We start from the raw sequence: 22,671 nt of genomic DNA, 5'->3' as shown, positions 1-22,671 counted from the left end.
TTGTCTGAATGTGTTTTAACCCATAATCAGTCGACCCGTGGCACCTGGGTCTGCCCCATGACCTCCTGCCAGCGGGCGTTCGACACTTCACGTGGCTTCAAGGTGCACATGGCCTGGCACAAGCGTCGTGGTGACGTCACCGTCACTTAGTGGCGAATGGCGGTTGTTGTTGTTGTTACCCATATAGACAGGTTGATGGAGTCAATGATGCCTAAAGTTCAGCTGCGTCGCTTGAATAAGTAGCTGTGGGGTTGTTCTTGCTTTCACGCCAATAGCACACGTGGGAACTAACCTAATGCAAGTGTTTTGGGCGCAACGTGAAACACACTTTTAAATATGTTGATGGTAATCGTGACAACTGTAATGTTGTTAGGTTGCCGATGGGGCTATGTTTCCAGCAGAGGGCAGTAGAGCAGAAGCTGTTGTTATACCGTACTATGCCACCCGGTCATTGAACCAGGATCTCAATTTGATGTTAAATTATAACATGTCGTGATTGAGCGTTCGCTGAGACGGAAGTTCGGATGCTAGAGAACCATGACTGGTATACGTGATGGGCGATAGGAGATTCAGAAGAGTTTAAAGTCTGCTCTTAAGAGCGCTGGTTGTCATGGCAGAAACCAGATTGGACAGGCAGGCTCTTCTCGACCATGTTGTTGTTGTTTTCCTCGCACTTTCTGTCTATAGGTGTTGTTGTGTCGCTACTCTTCGCGGCCAACGTGGGGTCTAACGAGATGATGGGCCCAGCCTGGCCACCAATGACTGCGTGAACATTCCCATCGCAGGAAATGTTGTTTTTCCACGTAATCCGGTGGACAAGTCCTACTCTTAGAAATTAAAAGAGCGCTTGGCTTACCTGTCAACCCCTTATCAGTGTCTACCTTATTACAGGCCAATTCAGACCTTATTGGTCACCACGTGCCCTTATAAACCTCAACGTTCATCATACAAAGTCCAATCACAAGGGAGAAACACAAACAACGAGGCCCGTATTGAAACGGCCATATGCCGTACGGACCTGGAAACTCAATTTCCCTGTATAAGCATACGGGGTAAACCGTATGGGTTGACAGGTATGAGTTGGACTACTCAAGCGACAAACAATCTCACAGCAGTGTGTGTGGGACAGCGTGTCCTCCACCCCCCCCCCCCATAATGTGCAAACTATAAGGAAAAAAAAAGTGCCACCTGCATGATTTATTTGGACGAAGCCCTGTCAAAAAATTACATCAATCTCTTCCACGCCCTTTCTCTATCACTTGGGGCAGCACTGCTTTGCGAGATTCGTAAATTGATTCTTCCTCTAATTGCACAACACCGATCGCGCTCTTGCAATAATTGGGAGAGGGGGGTGGGGGGGGAGAAAAGACCAAAAAAACGTTTCGCAAAAAAACGTTTAGTACGGCCTGTTCACTGATTGATGGCACGTGGACTTGCTCTAAATTTGGCAAATATATTGAGAGGCACAGCTGGTCATCATTGCCTTTGCCGATGGGCAATGAGTAACCTTTAGGCTAATCGCCGAACGCAAGATTGAGGATTTCTGCCTGTTGGAGCGGGCGAAGGGATACCTGGGTATCGTTCGCTGCGCACACACTTTCTCAGCGGTGAGAGTGGAAATATCATCTTGAATGAAATATGCACTTCTAATGAGAAGCATATTATGCTGTGTTGGAGCCAGCTGGGGTAATTACTGATTGAGGGGACCGGGCGTATGGAAAAACCTGCGTCAAGCGGATCCTATTTGCATCGCGTCTGGGCAATTGCATGCATGGGCAAGTGATAATGACAGTCATTCATTCTCATCATCGCTATGCCAATTGTAGCCTCGTGGCAGTCTGGCTAAGGAGGTCCACTCGACCATACGTCGTTTGAGCATCCGCGTGCTCGCGGAGAGAAATGTTGTCATTACTGTTTTCGAATTATTAAGAATGTACACTTATTTTTAATATTGTAGTCAATTTGAAATAAATAAAAAGATTATTGCAAAATATTATTTTTTTGTTATTAATTCCACGATTAAATAGTGACTCGATATAACCAAGACTGAATGTCGTGGTGTTTTTAAAATCATTGCGGATTTGACCGTTTTCAATAACTTGCATCATTATGATGAATTGCACAGTTCGTGAGTGGCAAAATTAACACCCGAGGTTTGGGTTGGCAGAGGCCAGGATTTTTCATCGAGGAGAAGGCGAAGGGAGGAAAAATGGAGTTCTGGCCACTGATTGCAATCATTGCCACTGAGGCTCCCTTCATTCCGAGCCCCAAGGGGCTGGTCTTGGTCATTTCCTTCCCGTTAACACTTTGCCGGGAACAGTTTGGAAGCTCGCCCATTGCGCAGATCCCTCACGGCCAATCGCTTTTGGGCGCCGTTGAAGTTGCGGCGAATGTGGCACAGTGCACGATAGACAGATGACCTTTGGCACCAGGGTTATGGCCCCAAAGTAAGAGACTTGGAAGTCTCTTTTTCAGGTGAGATCTAATTAGTGGGGGCGACTTTTAACTGAAAGTAATAATTAATTAATACGTGTTGAACTTCTTTCGCACCGTATGTAGCAAACCGTTCTTATCGGAGGTATACAGCTCTTTTTCAGAAGTGACCTGGCCACAACTGATAGCTCAACGAAGTGGCTTATCACGTGGAAATTGACAGCAGCCAAATACTCTAAATGCACGTTGATTTTTAATTTGGAGGCAAATACTGGAGGACCCGGATAAATTACACGCAACCACGGCAAGAACGTGCAAACTCTAAATATACAGGCGTCAGGTGCGGGATTGAACACACGACCTCCTGTATACCAGGCGAGAGAGTAAACATCTCGCCACCGTGGCACCCGTACGTTGTTCAAGGAAAGATTTTCCATGAAAGTCAAGAAGAAAATGCAAAAAAATCTAATAAAACGATACAGGAGCAGCAGCTAACGAACTAAATACATGAGTAAACAAAAACAGATTCTAAACGTAAACTAACACACGGAAAATGTTCAGTAAATGTGAGAAAATGCAATAAATTACGAATCGAATAAATACATGCAATTTAGAAATGAAATCCAGAAAGCACTTAAAAAAGAAAGATAATTTAAATTTAAATGAGGCAGCAATTTAAGTTTCAGTTGTTATTGCAAAACGAATGGTACATTAAAATCATGTGCATTCATTTCACCCGAGTAGCTTCATTGTCAGACCTTTCTTTCCTATAGTGTGTAGTTATTTAAACTCATATCTACCTCGAAACACAGGCTGATGTCCCACTTTTGGTTAAACGTGCTGTGAGGTTCCTTTCGGCAGGTGGAGCGAAACGTCAGACATCGTGTTGAACAACATGCAGTACAACGCAAGAACGCATCGGAGAACTGCATATCTGTCACCGCAGGGGTTTCCACTGAAATTCCTCCTGAGCAGCCATATACTGCAGATTTTACAAGGCATTTGACTCACTACAGGCATTTTAACTGTCATACGACAAACACGTTTGGCTACGTACGGTGAAAATGAAGTTACACATACATCCAATCTCGTAACAGAGTGTGGGAAAGTGCGCCCCCTCGCGATTAAAGTGGCACTTGCAGGACCTTTCGGATGAAGTCCTGTTAGTTAAACTCTCTTCCGTGTCCTTTTTCTAGCACACAGGGCAGCACTTCTCTGCTAGAATTCCAAATAGATTGTTAGTCTTATAACACAACACCAATATCGCTATTGCAACGGACAGACATTTGGAGCGGGGCGGCGGCAGGGTGGAAGAGCAAAACATATATTTCGCAAAAGTTTATTACGGTCTGTTCGCCAATGGACGGCATGCGGATTTCAATGAATTTGGCAACTATATTGGACCCTTTGACCGGCCTTCACAAAATGGTGAGCCTGGCTGGATGGCAGGAGGAGAGAGGAACTGGAGATGGCACTAACAGCACAACCACAAAAAACACACAGCTAGCATAATGCCAAATCTTGACACTCATGCACTCCCATCTTGCATTTGCAGGTTCATTCTGACGAATTGCTTGCTTCTTTGATACTCTGAGACACATTGGGCTTGCTATGCTAATGGCAGTGCAGGTCAGGAATTCGATAAACAAGCTTTAAATAATTGCTTGCAGTCGCAAGCAATTCCTCAACTAATCTTGCTTCAGATTTTAAACTGGGCAAACGTGCAATGTTACTAAAGCACTGTAGCACACTCAAGCAAGTTGAACGCTGATAACGGATATTACTATTTCTGGTATTTCTCAGCAGACAATTATTTAGTCATACATTCTAATCTCTTTCACGTAAATGTGTATTAAAAATATTTTTGCAATGCATCATGCATTTACCCTTCACACGGTGTACTTGTATTTGCATTGAATATCAAACATCGCTATCATTTCCAAAATATAGCAATGCAGCAGTAATAAATGCTAACTCCTATCTTGCTTCAACGGCGGACGCGTGCGAAGAGTTAATGAGCAACGGTGAAGCGTTGTTGGGTGCAGACACTGCGCTATACTTAATGTGTAGGGCTGTAAAATTGCGTGAAGCTAACGGACAAACCCTGTACGCCTCTTACCATTAACATTTTCACATCCTACCCTAGCTCACGTTGCCTTCCAGCACATTTTTTATTTTCCGCGCAGATGACACAAGGGTAGGCTGCGTCAAGAAAAAGGTTAATCGCTTGCAAAGCTGCAATTTCTTTGCACCGACGTGATTAATTGTCAGAGTGTTTGTAAATGCAGCGCCCTTATCAATTACTTCATATGCAATTGTCAACTTTGATTCACCGTCAGTTTAATTTTTTGTTAAATGCCAGTAATAATTAGTTTTGTGTATTTATTGTCGTGATATACTTTTTTAAAGAAATTTATTCCAGAGAAAAACGTAATAAAATGGGATTAAGGTTATCGTGACATTTGCTTTTTAATGTATGCATTGACCTTTTGTGCTGCCTTACCTGCCACCCCTTTTTGCCCATCCGCCCACCCAACCCGCACCGTCGCCACCGCCAGGTTCGCCCCACCCGACAACAGCAGTGACTCCTAAACTACTAAACTATTTCTATTTTTTTTACTTTGATAGTGCATTGTCTTTGAGCTGTACGCCTTTTGGCGTCCTCTGGTCGAGCACCAATTGGGTCGAGGCTCAAAAGAAAGCCGTCCCTTGGTGTGGACCAATCAGTTTCAAGGACAATGCATATATTATCATAGTGGTTTTTTTTGTTTCCATTTGACTGCAGGTATTGTGGTTAATGCAGACATGAATCCTTGTGAAAAGGTTTCAGTTTTGTTGCCAGAAAAAAGGGATAAACCCTATTATTATTATTATATATATTTTTTTGTATACAAGGGAAGGCCCACTGAGCTATGTAGCTCTTTGCAGAAGCGACCTGGGCCACAATTGATCGCTCAACGAAGTCGCTGAACATCATGTGGACATTTACAGCAGCCAAATACTCTAAATGCACGTTGATTTTAAACGTGGAGGCAAACACCGGAAAACCCGGAGAAAAGTCCACGTAACCACGAGGAGAACACACAAACTCCAAATACACAGGCGTCAGGGTTGGGATCGAACCCACGACCTCATGCATACCAGGCGAGGGAGTTAACATCTCGGCAGGATCTGTTTGCGAGCGTGGTGCAGGCCTGTGACAGACCGCTGAGGTTGCATAAAAAAACATAAATCTGACAAAGCATCCCCATTCATCCCGCGTTTAATAACATCCTGCGCCATTTGTTATCGCGTTTGTCCGAGTGCAGGGCTGCCAAATTTATAAAGCGTTTAGAAAATAAATAATGGGTACCAACCCCCCCACAACTCCTGAAAAAAGAAACCCACATTGGATAACATAAAACACAGCACGACAGTAACAATGAATAAATCATACTCCCCTGTCCAAGCGGTCGTTCAAAGTAGGTGCATACACCCGGCAATTAGGAATAATTCCAATGCTGCTTTTGAGCGTTTCGAGGAAACCAGCAAAGCGGCAGCAACAATTTCACCGGGCGCAAAGCCGCAGATCCCACTGGGTCTACCCCGTATCTACATTCGGGATGATATCCAAAAATCAAATCCCAGCAGGCCGAGCGGGTGGTTTTTGTGCGATCAGGGACAGCGGTGGCCAAGGGGAGAGGCGTGTGATTGACTGTAGGTGGCCTGTACGGAGGTGCGGGTGGAGGATGGATGAGTTCTTTTGGGGTTGGGAATCGGTGGTGGAGCGGTTAGCGAGCCACGCTACGAACCCGGCGACCCGAGTTTGATTCCCGGTCGTGGCCAACGCCAGTGACGATTATTTGAACCGGTCATGGGCCTCCACTTTGTCGACTCAGCCTCTTATGAGCACCTGGAGTGGTGTGTAAACATCGTCACTGGTGACAAAGGCATGGTGCTGGCCACCCACCCCAGCATGTGCCGTGCAGGCCTTCATAGGTGCTCGCTAACAGCACTTGCCCCAACGGTCTGTTAAGACTACACGGAGGATCTTTGTCTTTTTTGTCTTTGTATGCTGGAATTGGTAATGGAGGCAAGTCTATCCTCGCATTGTATTAAAAACATGATAAATGTTACGTGTATAATTACAATAATCTAATTGTAAATTCTACTGCGTAGGTTATCGCGGTTGTGCCGTGTTGCTCTCAGATATGTTCACGGGTTGTACCGCATGCTGAACACACGTGCGGTACAACCCGAAAACACAAACATCTACTGATAAATAGGGGATAAATATAGTGTGTGTTTCCTGGATTTGGCTAAGTATAAATGCATGCGTGTGAAAGAATGTTCTGCCACTCGTCAAATCGTCTGCTGGACGAAGGCCTTCGCACACTGTGTCGGTCAATGGAGTTGTTTGACCATACTTCACCGCCTGGGTCTGTGCGGGTTGGTGAAAAGTGTTCGCCAGGAGGAGTACAGATAACACTTCCCATTGATGTTAGCCACTTTATTTTAGCCACTGCACTACCGCTCCCTCTGAAATATTTACGTAAAATGCTGTGTGTGTGGACATGTATGTATACATCCTGCGTGCGTGTACCGTCGATACCATGTTATCCTGTCTGTGTATAATGTGACAGGTGGATCATTTATGGTGGAGTAAAGTGTGCGTAACAACAGCTTCCTCCAATTCGCCTGTTCAACGTGCAAGAGGGTTAGGATGAAAGTGTCCCCCTAAACCTCACTTGTTATCAGCAGACCCAGAGATTCAATAGTATAAGCAACTGACACACCTTTGCCTGCACGGGGCAAGTCCTTCATGTCTGCGTGCGAGGCTATGCAATGCGTGCATTGCAGCTATGACCCCCTTTTTCACATTCGGCAAAAGTGGATGAAACCACACTCAACAATATTGCAGCCTTCTGCTTGGGGAGCTGACCCAACGATGGATTGGTCAATCAGCCTGGGAAAGCACACGTGTGTTGCGTGTGTACGTGTGTTTAGTGGGGAGGCGGGAGTGTAGCGGTTAGCGCACCGCGCTACGAACCCGGCGGTCCCTGTTTCGATGCCCGCTCACGGCCAACATCAGTGACCATTAACTGAACCGGTCCTGGGCCTTCCCTAGGTCGACTCAGCCTCAAATGAGTACCAGATACGGTGCGGAAACATCACCACTGGGAAGACAAAGGCGGCCGGGCGTGGTGCTGGCCACCCACCCCCTAGTGTGCTGTGCCCGCTAACAGCACTTGCTCCTCCGGTCTGCTAAGGCTACACGGGGGATCTTTGTCTGTGTGTATGGTGACCCAGCGGGGAGTGGTGGTGACGTGATTAGGGCACTGCGCTATAAGCCCGGCAATCCGAGTTCGATTCCCGCTGGTGACCCAACAGCAGCGGTAGGCATCTGGACTGGTCCTCGGCCTCCCCTAGGTCGACTCGGCCTCAAATGTGTACCGAGTGTCGAAATATCATGACCTGGTAAACAAATGTTGCTGGCCACACCACCTCCTTTGCGCGTCGCACCGTGCTTGAACAGGCGTTCGCTAGCGGCACTTACCCCAACAGCCCGTGTCGGCTATACGGGAGATCTTTGTCTGGCGCGGTCACCCACCCGCCCTGGTCTATGCACCACCCCCCAGTTTCGTCTTCTCGGCACCTTCACACCCCTGCCCAAAGTGCCTGTCAGTTCGCAGCCTCGAGGTTTGTGCGTTGTGTGCGGATGCGTGCGAGTGTGCATGTTGCGCGGGGAGCGGTGGTGGAGCGGTTAGCGCGCTGCGCTACGAACCCGCCGGCCCGAATTCGATTCCCGCTCACGAACAACGCCAGTGACGATTATCCGAAGCGGTCCTGGGCCTCCCTGAGGTCGGACTCAGCCTCGAATGAGTTCCTGGTGCGGTATGTAAGCATCGCCACTGGGAAGACAAAGACGGCAGGGCGTGGTGCAGGTCACCCAACCCCTCGTGTGCCGTTCTGGCCTTCATAGGTGCTCGCTAATAGCACTTGCCCCAACAGTCTGCTATGGCTATACGGGGATCTTTGTCTTTGTGTTTACGTGTGTGTGTACGTGTGTGTGTACGTGTGCGTGTGTACGTGTGTGTGAAGATGTGTGCATGTACGTGTGTGTATATGTGTGTGTGTACGTGTGTGTGCGTGTACGTGTGTGTGTGTACGTGTGTGTATGTGTGCGTGCGTTCGTGCGCAGGCAGCCCAATCGCCACTCCATGTTGACAAGCCAGACCAGCCCTCTGACTGCGACCGCTGCAACTTCTGTTTGGGACAAATTGCTTTCAGGATTGCACCGGGGTCAGTTCACGACCCGCAGAGTAACCCTGTGTATTTACCCCACTTGTTTCATTATTTTCTTACTGCCGTAGCTCGTTCTTTCCACCCCCCCCCTCTCCTCCCCCCCCCCCTTGTTACTTATCGCCCTGGTGGCACCGCGGCGTGAAATGTTGCAGAGCCGCTGCATCTGGTGTCCCCGTCTTTGCGCTCTCACGGAGCCCGATTAGAGCGAACGACGCCCGTCGATTCCATCGAGGTCCATCACGGCGATTTGCACTCCCGACGCCGGCTCGCCCACGGGTTTTTGGATCGTGCCGGGAGCAGGCGTCCGACGTTTCGCTCCACGTGCCGGGAGATTCGTTTCGGGCAATTGTCCAAATTCAGAACTGTGCTACGCCGAGGGAGCCGCGCGGCGCAGCCACGAACAGCCATGCTGTAGACATCCGCACAATTACGCTGCATGTGCTCTCACGAAGTCTAGTTCGATGTGTTATGATTACAGTATAACACGGAAGCCTAATTAAATGTACATGAAATCTGAAATGTTAAATTATACTTGTCAACCCGTGTGTTAATCGACTGCTGGATCGCGGCCCTCCCAATGCCATGCTGGCCACGTACGGTCGGGTAACTCCCAGGTGTGGTTTAGGAAAGGGGTCACCAATGATAAAATGTATACATCACTCTCAACTGATTTTATCCGTATCCCGGAGTTAAGCTTAGCTCGCCGGGTTCATCGCGCAGTGTGCTACTGCACAAATTATCATCATCATCATCTTCACCCACGTTCATTACACTGTTGGGATGAAGGCCTCCTCCCTACGAGATGCGATGCTCCAACCAGCACCTGCACATTAACTTCACAAATACCGTGACGCGGGTAAACAGCTGTCGTGTGCAAAGTGTATATGATAACGGCAATAATGGTAGTAATCGTGTTAATGCCATTTATGAATACAGGAAAGTCTCACTGCGACTAAAGTCTACTTTTCAGGAGGGCTCTGTTGAGATATTTAACTTACATTGTGCATTGTATACTTCGACGGTACTAAAGTGCTACACACATCCATGGACTGTGTCTGAAGAGTAAAGTGTTGCGTACGACAATAGAAAAACAGGGGCGGTGTAGGTGTCAGGGTTATCGCGCAGTGCACTATGAGTGTGGCAACCCGAGTTTGTTTCCCAGCCAGGGCTAACATCAGTAATTTCCCAGTCTTGCACACGGTATATGATGCCGACTGTACAGTAGTACCCAACAGTATAGCATACTGCACATGTGAAATAGGTTTGCCGCGGCTTAATTAAAATGTCCTTCTATTATAGACACATTAACGCCATCACGATTGTACCCAAATTCACAGCTTCTTGGTGATAACACTCGCTCCCGCCCACTGAATCTAAAAGCGAGTCTGTCAGCATTTGGCTTATTAACACACATCGCAAGCGTGAGAATTCTACACCGGCACCTCATTTGGCAATTTTTTTTTAAACGTCAAAAGTAATTTCCTGCTCAAATGAGCATGAGGCGGTGGTCATCTCCCGTCGGCAGTCCTGAGCCAGTCGTGGACATTCCACACATCTATGGCGAGGGTGAATCTCTCCACAGGACAACCGCTGTTTTATCGACCCCGCAGGGATGATGGGCCGAGTCAACCCCCCAAGCAAGGTTCGAACTCACAACCTTCTGATCGCGAGCCGCTCGCACGGATCGCTGAGCCAACATGTAAATAGTGAGCGGGTCAAATTGACATTTTGAAGGTATCAAGGTGATCCTTAAGTGAACCAAAGCCACGGAATTTAATGGGTGGTTGGAAATAAGGATTTGGTTGGTGAGTGAATGGTGTATGTATGTGGGCGGGGGGGGGGGCGGATGTTAATAATTTAGGTTATAAATTGCGTGCTCAGATATTCGTTATAAGGTCAAACGGGCAATATAAAGCGTGGAAAAGAGCACTTACTAAAGCCTACCGTGACACCCCTGATGGATCGTTGATAGGTAGAGGGGCGACAGACTGACGGCTGAGGCTACACCCCGAACCTGATGGTTCTCTGCACCCTAAACCCGACACGTTGGGGAATAGAGGGCCCCTCAATTGCGGCCACTTGATGATTTGCAGTCGAAGAGCTGCGATTGAAAGTCCTCCACGTGTGCTGCTGCTGCGCACAGTCGCGGTGGCGAGACCGAGGCGGCTTGAGGATGGACGCAGGATTTAGGGTGAGAGCCACGGCACGGAGCAGGGGGGACCGGTCCAATCGGGTTGCCAGGGTATTGGAGTGTGGAGTGTGGAACGGCTTGTGTGTGTGTGTGTGCTTGCGCGTGGGTGAGTGTGTGTGTGTGGGGAGCGGTGGTGTAGCGGTTAGCGCGCTGCGCTATGAACCTGGAGACCCGAGTTCGATTCACGCTCACGGGCAACACCAGTGACGATTATCTGAACCGGTCCTGGGCCTCCCCTAGGTCGACTCAGCCTGAAATGAGTACCTGGTGCGGTGTGTAAACATCGCCAGTGGGGAGACAAAGGCGGTCGGGCGTGGTGCTGGCCACCCACCCCCTCGTGTACCGTTCCGACCTTCATAGGTGCTCGCTAACAGCACTTGCCCCTACAGTCTGTTAAGGCTATACGGGGGATCTTTGTCTTTGTGAGTGAGTGGGTGTGTGGATGGAAAGGTGTACGTGTGTCGAGGTGCTGGCCACCCGCCCCCTCGTGTGCCATGCCGGCACTTGCATTGACAGTCCCCTAAGGCCATACAATGAATCGTTATCTTTACCTTGTTGTGTGTCATGCGCCACGCCGGCCTTCATAGGTGCTGCTCGCTAAGAGCTACACACGAAGCTCTGGGCCAAGAAGACCCACAGCTTCCTATGGAGCGATAGGCCAGGTAGCTTCCACACAGCGTTACTCAGCCGATGAAAAGATAATACCGCTCAACTGATTTCTGCTGTCAAACTTGGAACTAGTCTAAGCACCACACGCGAACGTGTCCCCTCTCCACAACTGCCCCATCACTTGTGGGGAGTTGAAGGGGTGAAGTGGTTTGACGACACAAAAATACCCGGGCAAGTGCTACACAAACACACGTGCACATACACACTGACGTCTTCTCTTTGCCCATATGGGGGGGTGGGGGGTAAACGGTCCAGGGCTATTGTGGCACAGCAGGATGTGGAGTTGATTCGACTTTCCGATGATTGGTATCAAGATATCGAGGAGGCTGCTCGGCAATTGGAGGCAGTCGCCCTCCAACGTCGACGGAGGGGGGAGGAGCGACGCTCACAACAACGAGCGCCGGGCGGATAAAACGCAGCAGTTTGGCAGCACAGGTGGTGCATCTGCCAGTCATTACAGTCAATGCATAACACCTGGTTCTGTCCCTTTACCTCCTGCCAGTGGTCCTTCAATACTTCACGTGGCCTCAAGGTGCACCGAGCCTGGCACAAGCCCCACGGTGACATCACCGTGAATTAATGAATGTTGTTGTTGCATAATTGTGTGTGTGTGTGCGTCGGTGGAGCAGTGGTGTAGCAGTTGATGCACTGAGTTCGATCCAGGCCAAGACCAAGATCAGTGTTAATTATCTGAATCCGTCCTGATCCTCTCCTAGATCGACTCAACCTCAAACGAGTGCCGAAGACGGTGCATAAATATCTGCACTGGGGAGACAAAGGTGGCCGGTCATAGTACATCAGTGGCCTCACACCACTGTCTCGTGCATGAGTCAAAAACATTCTGGCCTTCAGAGTAAAAGAGGAATAGCATAGGCAACGTTTCGGGCGACGGGTCTTCTTCATAGCACATCGAGAGGTCCTAGAGGTGGAGTGAACAATCGTGTGAGTCTGCACTCTAAACACCTGGTTACAGAAAACAAGAGAAACCGTTTTAAGAATGTTTAGAGATTTGCCTGTGTGGGTGTGCGAGTGTGTCGGTGTGCGGGTGGGTCGGTGTGCATGTGGGCGGGTGTGCGGGTGTGTGGGGGTGTGTGTGTGTGTGGGTGTGTGGGTGGGTGAGCGGGTGTGTGGGTGGGTGTGTGGGTGGGTGTGCGGGTGTGTGTGTGGGTGGGTGTGCGGGTGTGTGGGTGGGTGGGTGTGCGGGTGTGTGGGTGGGTGGGTGTGCGGGTGGGTGTGCGGGTGGGTGGGTGTGTGGGTGGATGAGTGTGTGTGTGATTGTGTCGGTGTGTGGGTGGGTGGATGTGTCGGTGGGTGGGTGGATGTGTGGGTGTGTCGGTGTGTGGGTGGGTGTGTGTGTGGGTGGGTGTGTCGGTGTGTGGGTGTGTTGGTGTGTGAGTGTGTGGGTGGGTGGGTGTGTCGGGGTGTGTGTGGGTGTGTCGGTGTGTGGATAGGTGTGTGGATGTGTGGGTGTGTCAGTGTGCGGGTGGGTTTGTGGTGGGTGTGCTCAGAGCAATCCGAAGACGCTGACGTGGTTAACAAAGTACAACTCGGGGCTGGGAGGCAGACGAGAACACTGACACGTGTGGCACGGATAGCCCAAGGGGACCTAAGTCACACGCTGGCTGTAAACCCCGATGCAACGATGACCCCAGTGCGTGCCTTTGGAATGCCGGGGGGTGGGGGATGGGGGTCTTAGAAGAGGATTAACGTGAAGTGATCAGCGAGCGCCTAGCGGCAGCCCAAACAACTCCCTTAGGTGATGGCCATGAAATGTGGCATAGCAAGCAGCTCGGGCGTTTAAATCGATTCCACACCTGAGCCGTCATTTGAGCAAACCACATTTGCCGAGCGCATCTTTGAAGAGCAGGATCTGTCTGTCTCTCTCGCTACCCGAGTCTTTAGAGTGTGTATTAATCAGCTGATTTGGTATTTCTGCTGCAGCTCCTTTTTGCGTTGTCAGTGGTGCATGAAGACCAATTGACAAAGAACTGAACGCAATTACATCGCTGCCTTACAAATTAAAGAAAATAAACATGCAGGCGGCGATATTTAGGGCAATGACAATTCTTAATTGCACCTATGAGTGAGAACCATTTATGTGCGATAGAGACGGGCAATTACAAGAACCGGCGCATTTTATATATATATTTTTTCATTTCATGACAATGACACGAACGAACGTGCCGAGTCGTATTTATGTATTAGTCAGTGCGATCGCACGGTCGAGCGGTAGCCCATTCGCCGCTCGTTCCAGAGGTTGGTGGTTCGAAAACCAGCGGCCGCCCTGATTAACACTGAGGGTGCGTTCAACGTTAATAAAATAAATAAATGACTACGCGCCACTTGCGTCACAGAGGACATTAAACACCACGTGGTGTCATTCGCAATGCTTTGCCGCTGTGTGCCGGTGTCATTGTCAACGTTTTTTTAAATATTATTCCGCAAATTACTGTAATCATTTTGAATATGCTGCACGGTGCATATGAATCATGCGCCTCCCCCCCCACTACCGCAATGATAACAATATCGTTGTGATAAAATAGGGAGCCCGATTGCGCCACTGCCCCGCAACCAGTTGCAGAAACGTCCAAGTGCCGGTATAGTCGCGCAACTGATCGCTCGGGCGTAGACCGAGCGATCAGTTGCGGGACTTTGGCCAACGCACACTCCAATTTGTGTAAAGTCTGCTCTGTGTAAATGTCCTCACGAAAGCCCCATTTTACGTCAGTCTACTGCTGGATGAGCACCTCCAAGCCACGCATGTGCTTCAGTGCGTGTTGGTGAAAGCCAGGGGAGCATAGCCATCGGAGCATAGTACAGTACAACAATGCATTGTGTTGCACTGCCCCCTGCTGGCCAACTCGTAGCATCGCAGCAGCAGAATCCTACAACAACTTTGCTATGCATGGCTGTCTCCCATCTCAGCAGCACAGCAGGTTCAACCCAATTAGCTTATAACACACTGCCTTAATCAAAATATATGTCATGGGTGACATTTCAGGAAATGGTTCGTCTTCATGCCACATCTTTTGGCGAATGTATCGAGTTGTTATTTATATGCATTCCTTAATCCCCCCCCCAGCCCCCCCCCCCCTTCGCACGTGAAGGGCTCACAAGTGACGTCATCACATCTACGGCTCTATTTAACTAACGAAACAGGAGGAGGATTTCTCCACAAACCTGGCTGTCCGCCTGATGATGCTGGTTGTAATTACTGGCGAAACGTCGTACTCAGGTTGTAAATGTTGTGGATTTGCTTTCCAACACACCGGTGTTGCTGTACTGGTAACGAATTGGCACGTTCTGTTCACGTGACAACCCTTACTAATTGGCTGTGTTGGGTGGTGGCGGGTTTAACGACACATTTATATATTTACGCGATCTAACCCTATAAAACTGCATTGTGGGTGATATTGGTCGCAAAAGCCGACAGCGTGTTAAAACGTATCGAGTTGCGTGTGTTAACTTTAGGAATTTGGCAAGTTTAGTTACATGGAGGCTGGCACGTAATGGCCTACCTCTTGGTAAGTAGGCAATGTCCGCACTGAAGCAGACTAGAGGTAAGATACACCAAGGCAGTAAAATATAATCTGAGCGGTCCCTGGATTCGAAACCGCCGAAGCTCTTTTTAACAAGCAGCAAACAGCGTTAGACGCATGGCCCCGTGCAATCGTCCCCGAGTGTGACGCTGCAGTTCATGGAGAGCAATGACCAGTACCGTAACTCAACTGTTGTATGCATTGTATCTCAAAGGAATGGGGAACGCGTCAATGTGGGGGGGGGGAGGGGGTCAGCCACGGGAGAGGCGGAGCGAAGGAATCGGATCGCTGGGTGAATTATTACATCGCAATCATCAGAAGAATCAATCAGAATATTCATTCGTAGTGGAGAAATCCGATGAGCTATGAAGCTCTTCTTCCTAGAGACGTCTACTAGAATGGTGAGAGGCGGCGGTGACGACGGCTTGGGAAGACCTCCATCCAGCAGTAGATTGACCATGGCTGCTGCTGATGAAGATGCGCATCTTAACCTTTCGTGACAAATCTAATATCCTATCGACGTGGTTCTCGTTCAATATCTGCGTCTCTGTGCCCTTGGTCTCTGACACTTGGAGGTGTCTCGTCCCCCGCGTGCTCACGCGATTGTGAAATCCAGCAATTATAACCGACGGTGCAATAATCGCATGCAGAAATATAAAATTAATAATTCACAACCCCTTTGTCAACCCAACGCCGCGTGAAGGCCTCCTTCACGCTGCGTCGGTCGTACTGCCTGTTCGAGCATACTTCACCACGCTGGTCTATATGGATCGGTGAAAGGTGTGGGGGGGGGTAGGTGGTAGTAACTTGATCAGGGGGTTGAGAGGCAACATCGGCGAACTGATGTTAGCCGTGGCTGGGAATTTAACTCGGCTCACTGGGTTTTCATAGTGCAGTGCGTGCGAACCACTGCGCCACCGCTCCAAACAACAACGCCTTTTTTCTTCTTGGTTATTTCGGTAAAGTCACGTAGAATGGAAATAATAAAATAATAAAAATGAAACATAATAAAATAATTTTCACGACGTTTCGGCCACAACGCAAGTAGCCGTCCTCAGGTGGAGAACAGATCTGTCGAGGAGACAGAGTCTGAATGACAAGCCCCAGGCTTTGAGTGACTATTTAAGCTGGGTTGGAGGGGCGAAGAGCGCCTTGACAAAATAATTTGCATATCAAGAGGAATTTATCATATTTATGGGAAATGCAGATATGCGATTAGTACTACTTGTGAAATGCGTAGGAGGTTTGGCGGGGGGTTTAAAGTCATTATGCCCGTGCATTATGCAGGATTAGCAGCATCAAAGGGAGGGGATAGGGGTAGCATTAATAAAGGGAAGGAGTGTTAATAGTATGTAGCTGCAGTAACTAAACCACCACGTAAACAACTAAAGTATAAACTACATAGTATCATCAGTATACTAAATATACTCTACAATAACAACGCCTTTGCCGCTTGCTCCAAGCGAGATGCCTCGTGCACAGTTCCTCCTTGTTATTCTTAGGTTTTTTCGGTAAAGGCGCATGATTCATATGCACCGTGCAGCATATTCAAAATGATTACAGTAATTTGCGGAATAATCTTAAAAAAAAATTAAATTAATAAAAGTAAAATAAAAAAAAGCTTGTGTTGCCTCCGAAACGTCGTGATTTTTATTATTATTTTTTATTTTACTTTTATTAATTTAAATGTTTTACCTACGTGACTTTACCGACAAAACCTACGAATATGAATACTTGCATTCACGAAAGCTTCAAATCTAGAATTCCTCCTTGTTGTCGTCTCTTCTTGTCGACGAGAGGCGGCGCATCGCGTGGCGGTGAGCGCTGTCCACGCGAGCACTCCCACCCCCCCCCACGGCGTTTCACTTACACTGTGCAGAAGGCAACGCGTGTGCACGTGTGTGCGCATATTATATGGGAGATGTATGCAAAGCGATAATTCGTGAAGGCGGTGGCGCATTTGGTGAGCGCATCCGGGCTGCGATTCCAAAGAACACAGGATGAGATGTTACTATCCTTTGTGCAAGTACTTCCAAGAGTTCATGAACAGTCAGCCTGGTGAAATTTGGGGAGCGCATCGTCAGTAGTGAACCTTTGGTTCCTAGGGTGTTTCGGCCTTTCATACTATACACCCTCCCCAAAGGCGGCCAGCGACAGGGTGATCAATCCTACGCTTGCGTCCCATTCCCAATTAGTCATAGGAGTTGCCTTGTTGTTGATAGCCAACATCCGAGTATAATTCTTGGCCACGGCTACTCACATCGGTGGCGATCGATATCTAAAGCGGTACTGGCCAACAGCAACCTCCTCCTCCTCCCCAATGCCATTTAGTGGTGAAGTATGGTCAAACAACAACTCCCCTCCACGACCGATACGATGTGGCGGGGGGAGAGGTGGGGGGCAAGGGTGGGGGAGCGGCTTCACGCAAGGGTTATACAGTATTTATCAAGGACTGTCAGACCCGAATGATCAACGTAGTTTCAAGTGTTATCAAAGAGCCCACAGTAAATTGCCTATCGGGCTGTAAATAGACCGGCAGCTATCAGGCGGCGAACTGCAAACACGGCCCCAACTTGCTCGGTGGATGCTCACTGTGGTGTGCGCATACACAGTACGTGATTTACTAAATATTAAATTAGACTTGCCGCACTAACTACGAAACGTGCTGAGCCTTCTCCGTCAGGTGATTACCGTGACCGACAGAGAGGTCCGTGTGTGTAAGTGTCCGCGTGTTTCGTCAAGGCGGAGTCGACCTAGAGGAGACCCATGACCGGTTCGCATATTCACCGCTGATGTAAGCCGTGGTTGGGTGTCGAACTGAGGTCGCCTAGGCAGTGTGGAGACAAAGAGAGCCGTGCGTGGTGCTAGTCACACACCACACCGTCGTGTTTATTGCTGGCATCAGTAGGCGCTCGTTAGGAGCATTTGCCCGAACAATTTATACGGCGCGAGTGGGATCTCTGTTCCGTGTTTAATTCTGGGGAGCGGTGGCGCAATGGTTTGCGTACTGCGCTACGAACTCGGCTGCGTGCATAGTCCGTGATATCGGAAGAGTTTATGAACCACTCATAGGTCGACTCAGCCTAAAACGACTCCTGTGCCTGGTACGGTCTACACTACAACTATCAGCACCGAGAAGACAAAGGCGACTCAGTCGTGTGCCGTAATCGCCTTGGTAGGTGCTTGCAAACAACACAACACCCTGCCCCAACGCTTTATATATAGGATATACGCGTGGCACACATACATGCATGTATACACAGAGAGGAGCGGTCACACAGTGGTAAGCGCACTGCGCTATGAACCTGGATGCTTTCTATTCGGCCCCGGCGGCTAATATCAGTAGCCCTTGGCACCCCCCCCCCCAACCGTTTCACCCAACCCGCACTCACCACTGTGGTGAAATATGATGAAGCAACCACCGCTAGCGACACGGCGTGGGGAGAGGCCTTCATCCAGCAGTGGATAGGGAAAAAGGGGTTTAGGAAATGAGTCTCCCTGTTATTCATCTGTATTATGCCATTGAGGGAGTCGAGAGTAAGTTCTGTCACCGATTAATGGGTTGCGTTAATTAGGCATTTCAACATAACTAAAAAAAAACAAGCATTCTACGCAGACATGAATATTATCTCATTGTACATCCTGACATGTTTAAATATCACCGCCAAATGTAACATAATACATAAGACTCACTGGGTCTTATGACTTGTTTTTTTTTCAGGAGGGTTCTGCTCCTACATTGGGATGGTTTGGTCAATTACATGTACGAGCGTTCGGGCTCGCCGCGTGAGAGGAAATCCGCGTAACCCGGAGAAAACCTCACGCATACCAGGAGGACTGCTGTGGTGCCGTCCCAAATCTCTACCACCAACCCTCGCTGAACAAAGGGCCGAATCGCAGAAGCTCCGTCTGCAATTAAACCCCTGGGTAACCTCTAATAACCAAAGTACCGCATAGGGCTGTAAAAAAACGTGTCTTTGGAATGCACGGGGGAAGGCAACGGCCATAAGGTGGTAAGGTTCTGTAAGCAGTCAATTGTTATCAGCGATCACGAGATAGCGACAGGGTCCATCAGGTAGAGAGGCGCGGGACGGGAGGGCGAGGGCGTGATATGGAGGTGAACAGCCGTAGAGAAGTGGCGGATTTGTGGGGTGTGGGTGGTGGTAGTGGTTGGTAGCCGGGTCGTACCATAAATCACACAGTACAAGCAGTTCAGGGGGTGGCGTGGTGGCGCAGTGGTTAGCGCAGTGCGCTTTCAAACCCGCTGACCCCGGTTCAATTCCCCTGGCACGGGTGACATCAGTCATTGGTGAGTGGTATCTGGACCGGGTCATGGATCCACCACATCTCTGACCAACACTAGCGTAGTTCAATAACCCCCAAGACCCGTAATATCGTTCGAAGGGGAAGGGGGTGTCCTTCATCCAGCAGTGGATAGAGAAAGGGTCTGTACAAGTACAAACCAATAGAGACGTACACACAATGAGAAGGGTTTCTGTAGGGTGGGGATGAATGATGTGTGAAAAACAATCACGTTTGCCCCACGCCTTAAAGGCCAAAGTGAATGCAATTTAGTGCGCGTATCTGTGCGTAAAAGGTACGGACGATGTGTACGTTGGCTTTCCGTTCACAATGTGTTCATTATTCGCGGCGTTATAGTGAGCGCCTATCCGCGCGCCCACGACGTCCCTATCATTGCGTGAATACAAAACCAGAAAGCGGTCGCCCATGTGGAGGGGTGTCATAGGCTCGGGGGGGTGGGGGGGCGCAACGGACGGATGGAGCGATGGGACGATGTTACGCATGCACGGGAAGGGTTTGTTAGACGATGGTTGTGTGGTGCGTATCTGTGTGAAAGTGATCGGTATGCGAATTAGCGAGTTGATGGGAAGGCGAAGGGTGGCGAAAAATCCGCAGCCTCTCGCACAAAAAAATGTATCCACGAACCTCCATCCTCCTTACGCGTCCCCCGTCGCAGCACATGATATGACCCACGAAGATTACCAAACGCTGGTGTGTGAACATCGGCTGTACGACACATGGCTCTGTCGCTCGCCACCCACACTCACTTACCCACACACAACGTAGCCCTCCCCCCAACCCCTCTCTGATCTCCCTGCAGTGGCACGAACCACTGTCATATCTTGTGGCACTGCAAAGTCGTGATTTCCATAGGCGGCTCTCAGTGTGCACACGCACACACACATAAAGATCCCCCGTGTAGCCTGAACAGACTGTAGGGGCAAGTGCTGTTAGCGAACACCTATGAAGGCCGTCACGGCACACGAGGGGGTGGGTGGCCAACACCACGCCCGGCCGCCTTTGTCTCCCTAGTGACGATGTTTACACATCGCACCAGGTACTCATTTGAGGCTGAGTCGACCTAGGGGAGGCCCGGGACCGGTTCAGATAATCGTCACTGGGTGTTGGCCGTGAGCGGAAATCGAACTCGGCTCGTTGGGTTCATAGCGCAGCGCGCTAACCGCTACACCACCGCTCCCCAACACACACACGCACACACGCACGCACACACATCCCCCCGTACAGCCTTCACAGACTGTTAGGGCAAGTGCTGATAGAGAACCACATTAAAGCAAGTACAGGGCACGAGTGGACGGGGGAATTGGTGTGGATAGCACCATGCCCGTCCGCCTTTGTCTCCCCCGTGCTGAAGTGCACACATCGCAACAAGACACGCACCGTCACCACAGACTGGGCCGTCTCGTATACCACCAGAGCCACATTGTTCGCTATAAATCACTCGAGCAGAGCGCTCACTACCCGTGCAACCAAGCCCAACATCGTATGCGTGCTACATACATACACGTGTAGGTGCCTACTTACCTACCCTACCTGCGATCACTACCTGGATACGACGCACACCTGGGCATATGTCCCAATTAAACCGAGGGCGTCACTGCTGAGACACGAGTGCACGTGTCTCCCATTGCAAGGGAGACCAGAGGAAATAGCCCCCCACACTACTACTACTTGCACCGCGGTGCGAAGGTTTTTCGCAACATTCAACGCCACGCGTGCTTCGTGCCACATCCCGTTCGGTTCCTGCGATCGGGGCAGCTGATTGTGTGGAGGGAATGGGTCGAACGAACGATTGGCAACGTTGGGTTAAATCTGACAATCGTGGACACATAACTCCCATGGAATGAATGAATACATTTAACAAAAACAATTTAGCGTGGAGTGTTAATAAAAGGCATCCAAACACCAAGCTTGTCCTCCCAACCCCTCGGCTCCCCAAACATTTCCCTTCCCCAAAAGATTGCACGCGTGGAAATTCGCAGCGCCAGCCACTTACTTATTGCGCTCCGATCGCGCTCCTCTGTCCGCTTCTCGCTTGTCCGCGTATTTCACTCAGGGCGCATTCTCCCTCTCTTCCTCCTCTGTCTCGTGGCGGATTGTGGAGGCAGTCGCCGGCGTTATTGTGAAGGATTCAAACGGAACGAGAAGCCGTCGAGAGAGAGAGAGGGCGAAGGGGCCGGGCGAGAGAGTGGCGAGCGAGCGAGCGAGGGAGCGTAGCGGAGTGACTGGGCGAGCGAGACGCCGCTAGCGAGAGCCCTCTTCTGACTCCTCGGCGGGTTAGATGTGTCCTCGAGAAAACGCTTGCGGGCAGCACGGCCACGAATCTGTGCGCTCCTCCTCCTCCTCCACCACCAACACCAACCCAGCAAATAATCGCGCCGCTGGCAAATAATTAACTCCCGCACATGAAGTCTGACGTTTCGCGGCTTCCCCTCTCCGGACGAAAACTCCGTCGTCTGGTCAAAGAGCCCACGCGTGGTGCTTCCTCTTCTTCGGCGTCCACGACCTCCTCCTCCTCCGTCGCTTGTAGCCAAGACTCGACCGGTGTCGCTCCCGGGTCCCCAGAGATATGGGGCATCGACTCGGCGTGTAGATTACGTTGGCTTTTACCCCTCCACCTCTCTCTCTCTCCTGTTGTCTCTTTATCTCAAATCTTCGTGGTGGGGGGGGGGGTCACACAACGTAGTGGCCGCCACCTACGAGGAAGCCCTCACTTGGCTCGATGGTCCGCCGCGGTGTGCACGTTGCGATGAAATGTGCAGTCTCTCCCGCAGACGGGGGGAGGACGCACGGGGAGAGAGCGAGAGAGAGAGAGCGCACGAGAGAGAGAGAGCGAGAGAGCGTGAAGGTGTTGGAGTGGGGTGGGGATAAAGGACGAGGATGGGGTGGTGGTGCTGATGGGGTGGTGGTGGTGGAGGAGGAGGAGGAGGAGCAGGCAGATACGACTGATGGGGTAATTAATTAGTTCACCAATTACGCCGGTTTGCGAGATGTACCTGCCTAAAAGAGGTGTCCCATTGTAGCAACCAAACCTACAAAAATACAATTATGTCAAAGAAATGCAATAATACCACCACTCCCAACTATGCATCGTCGTAAGACATCTTTAACACTTCACCTCCTCCAAAACACAAAAAGCAATCCCCTTTGCCATTCCGCGTTCGTCCTCCGTACAGCCTCCTGCCCCCTTCTCGCCGACTTGCAATCACCACTGCCGTACGAGCCGCGCCACTG

General features: G+C 49.9%; 1 protein-coding gene across 1 annotated transcript in view; it reads right to left on the bottom strand.

The window, feature by feature from the left end:
- LOC144948498 (BMP/retinoic acid-inducible neural-specific protein 1-like) overlaps positions 1-22,355 on the bottom strand; it is a 106,241-nt gene extending 83,886 nt beyond the window's left edge. The window contains exon 1 of the mRNA XM_078878017.1: positions 21,434-22,355. The gene's annotated coding sequence lies outside the window, so the exon portion shown is untranslated. The remainder of the gene's footprint in view (positions 1-21,433) is intronic.
- Positions 22,356-22,671: the final 316 nt, after the last annotated feature.

The sequence above is a fragment of the Lampetra fluviatilis genome, chromosome 49, assembly GCF_964198595.1.
Source record: "Lampetra fluviatilis chromosome 49, kcLamFluv1.1, whole genome shotgun sequence".
Taxonomy (NCBI): domain Eukaryota; kingdom Metazoa; phylum Chordata; class Hyperoartia; order Petromyzontiformes; family Petromyzontidae; genus Lampetra; species Lampetra fluviatilis.
This window is presented reverse-complemented; position numbering and strand designations above follow the sequence as displayed.